Here is a 4,233-nt window from a genome sequence, read left to right as displayed (position 1 = left end):
CTGAATGCTCCTCCCTCCTCTGTAGCTGTGCCTCTTGAGTTGTAAGCACCACCCCATCCTTGTTCTTAACTGGCCCTTCACGTCTGAAGTTCTTCATTGACAACCATTTGGTTATATTGTAGAGCTCTTTCATATTTCCTTGTGTTGCTGCCTCTTCTGCTAACTTTGCTTGTTCATCTATCCATTTCCTTTTATCCTGACACAGCCATATTTTCACTTTTTTGTTTGCCTCTGTGTATTGTTTATGCGCTTCACTCTTCTGTGCTCTTACCTTACAAAGATTTAACTGTGGCTGATTTCATTCCATGTAGCATCACAGATCCATTCCTTCCTTTGATGTGCCTTAAATCCTAAGATTTTTTCTCCCACATCTAAATAACTGTCTTTGATTTTTTGCCAACCTGTTTCAACCCCTCTTCCATAAAGTTTTTTTCCAGAGAGGACCTGGAATCTGTTTTGTAGTTCAAGGGCAAATGTTTCTTTGATATGTTGGTCTTTTAACATTGCCACATGTATTCTTGCTCTTGTGATTGAACTTGGTTTTATTTGCCACTATCTTCAGTCTGAATTAAGCCAAAACTAGGTGGTGGTCCCTTCCAACATCTGCTCCTCTTCTATTTCTGATACCTAACAGAGAGTCTTGAAATTTGCGGCTTATGACTATGTGGTCTATTTGATTTTCGGTAATATGTTCTGGAGAAACCCACATTATCTTATGGCAATTAGGATGTGGAAACAACGTGCCTCCAATGACTAGGTCATGTTCAGTGCACGTATCTATCAATGGTTCACCATTTACATGTCTGATCCCCATGCCATGCACACGCATGATATGTTCAAGCCCTTAATTTTCTGAACCAACTTTTGCATTCAAGTCACCCATTAAAAATTTTATGTCCCTAGAATTTGTTTGTCTAAGAACTCCATTAAGCTTTGTATAAAATTCAGCTTTTAATTCTCCTTTAACTATTTCAGTAGGTGTGTAGCATTGAATTACAGTGACATTTTGCACATTTGTTTTAAAGAATGCAGTTATTATCCGTTCTGAGACTGGTTTTCATTCCAGCAAGATCTTCTTGCTGCTTTTAGCTAGTAAGAGCCCTACACCATTCCTATGCATTGCGTACTTACCTGTCTGACCCGCATACAGCAGCACTCCACCTGGAGTCTGACAGGGTTGCATTTTATCATCAACACTTTTTCTACTTGTTCTAGACTCAGTTTGAGAAGAGTCACAGCAGGTAGGAGATGAAGAATCCAATCGGGGATCCATGAACATCTGGAGGATTTGGATTTTGCAGACGACATAGTTTTGTTAGCTCAAAGGCTGACTGATATGCAAGCTAAATTAAACTTGCTGAAAGAAGAAGCAGAGACTGGTGGTCTCAAGATAAATGTAGGCAAAACAAAGGAAATGAGAGTAAATTCAGGGAACATGGAGGTGCCACTGTTAATAGGAGAGCAGCGGGTGGAGACTGTCAACTGATTCCCGTATCTGGGTAGTATAGTGACGGAAGACGGTGGAGCTGGAGATAACATGAAAAACTGCATTAAAAAGGCAAATACTGCCTTAATAAAATTGTATCCAATATGGAAAAATAGAAATATCAGGTACAAAACAAAAATCCATATTTTAAATACAAATATGAAGGCTGTCCTCCTGTGTGCCAGTGAAAGCTGGAAAATGGATAAAAAGATAACATCCCAGTTACAGAGTTTCATAAATAGATGTCTCCGATGCATCATGAATATCTGGTGGCCAGAAAAAATATGTAATGAGGAGGCCTGGCAAATAACAAACCAGATACCTATAGAAGACCAGATACGAGAGAGAAAGTGAGGGTGGTTGGGGCACACATTGAGAAAACCAGATGGAGCCAATGAGGAAAAGCATTGGAATGGAATCCAAAGGGAACAAGAAAGAGAGGAAGACCAAGGGACACATGGGAGAGGACAGTGGAAAGGGAAGCAAAAAGAGTTGGCAAGACCTGGGCAGAATTGAGGCAAGTGGCCAAAGACAGAGACAGATGGTGAGTTCTCCTGGATGCCCTATGCCCCCATAGGGGGCAAAGGAAATAAGTCAGTCAAGTAAGTAAGTCAGTGGCTGGATTGGAGTAGGTGATGGTGGGAGGATGTATGGGGCATGTCTTGCATCTAGGTCTATTATAGGGGTGGAATACCACAGTGGGAGTGGTGGGAAGGATAGTGGTATTCTGCCATCCACCAACTAAACAATATATTCGTCCATCCTTACACAACCCCTGCTCCCAGCCCTTTACCTTATGGCTCATACCCCTGTAATAGACTTAGATGCAGGACCTGTCCCATACATCCTCCCACCAACGCCTACTCCAGTCCGGTCACTAAAATCATCTATCCTATCAAAGGCAGGGCTACCAGTGAAACCAGTCATGTGGTCTACAAGCTAAGCCGCAACCACTGCGATGCATTCTATGTAGGTATGACAACCAACAAGCTGCCTGTCTCTATGAATGGCACTGACAAACTGTGGCCAAGAAACAAATGGGCCACCCTGTTGCTGAACACACTGCCAAACATGTTATCCTTCATTTCAATGACTGCTTCACAACCTGTCCATATGGATACTACTCAAGAACACCAGCTTTTCTGAATTGGGCATGTGGGAACTTTCCCTGCAATACATTCCACATTCGCGTAACCCTCCTAGCCTCAACCTTTGTTGGTCACTATCCTCACCCATCCAGCCCCTTCCCTGTTCCCACTCCAGCACTACACAGCCATCATTCTACCACCACACCCAGTCTTTTTATTTCTCTCCTTTTCTGCCACTTCAGAAATACTTGTATGGTATCACCTATTTCTGCAAATAAAGGTTATGTTAGAAAAGGTTGTCCCATTACAATGCCCATTCACAGGCACAGCTTGGAATGCACTGTTGTTTTTGGATAGGTCATAGATATTGCAGACCTTGCTTGCTAGTGGTGGTCATTCATGTCTATATCTCTACAATCAAGAAGAATTAGGCTATCCTTACTTCAAAGTCAAAGTAGATTAGTGGAAAGGCAGATGCTTAATAGACACTGGGAGTTCTGTTTCTGGAATTTCAGAGAAATTTAGGGATAAAACCAGAATTGGGAAAAACTGCATGGAAATGCCAGTAACTGGGGTGAAAATCAGAGGAGGTACTGGGTGACAAAGTAAATTAGTACAAAAATCAGGTGTTACTGACTTTCAAAATTGAAGATGTAAACTTTTGAGCATGAATGTCTGGTGATACCAGAAGTGGAAGAAAATTTCATTCTCAGCATGGATTGGGTGTAAAAGTTGATGCAAGTTTTAGCTGGGATGAAAATATATTAATAATTACTGAGACCAAGAAAAATATTACTTTGAAAGCCGATCTGCATATTCTGAATTGTGGCAATAACTGTACTCATATCAAAGGTGTAGTGAGCTACAGTGAAAATCAATTCTTCGTGAACACATCTTTTATTATTAGTATTATTATTACACAGATGAATAAGACTTTAGAAAACTGGTAAATTGGAAAGTAAGTGAAGCTGTAAATTTAAAAGTCAACTAAGGGAAGTGATATGGTAAAACCAAGACGTGTTTAGTGAAAATCCTGGCAAAGTTAAAAGCTGTCAGTGTAAACTTCACCTCAATGCTCATCTACCATTTTTTAAACCACACGATATTCCATTTTCAAAAAGAAAAGAAGTGGAGAGAGAGATACAGAAAATGGAGGCAAGATGACTAATAGAATAAAAGTGCTTACAACAACTCATTAGTTGTTGTCAAATAGATATGGAGATGTCAGACTTGTACTTGATTCCAGGCAACTTAACAAACTTTTACTTAGAGAAAATGATTCCCCTGAAAACATGGACAAGCTTCTGCAAAAATTTGATTGTGTGTAGTTTATGAGTATTCTGGACTTAATTTCTGGCTTTCATTGAATTCCTCTTGAACCTGACTCTTTGTTCCTCTTGGGCTGAATGTATCGGTATCAGAATTCATTGCAGCACTGGACTTTGTTTTGGGTGATGATGTTTTTTCAAAACTAATAGTGTATGTTAATGACATATTGAGTACTGGAATATGGGAGGAACATTTTGACCTTTTGAAGGAAAGTTGTTAAAAATTGATAGAGTGGTGAATTGTAAAAATGAAACTTTGGGGTACAGAGATTGAGGTTTCTGGGACATATTAGTTTTGAAAAGAGGATTTTACCTGATAAAAACGGCCAAA

The sequence above is a fragment of the Schistocerca piceifrons genome, chromosome 1, assembly GCF_021461385.2.
Source record: "Schistocerca piceifrons isolate TAMUIC-IGC-003096 chromosome 1, iqSchPice1.1, whole genome shotgun sequence".
NCBI classification, from domain to species: Eukaryota; Metazoa; Arthropoda; class Insecta; order Orthoptera; family Acrididae; genus Schistocerca; species Schistocerca piceifrons.
The sequence above is the reverse complement of the archived record's forward strand: the minus strand, read 5'-3'. Positions refer to the sequence as shown.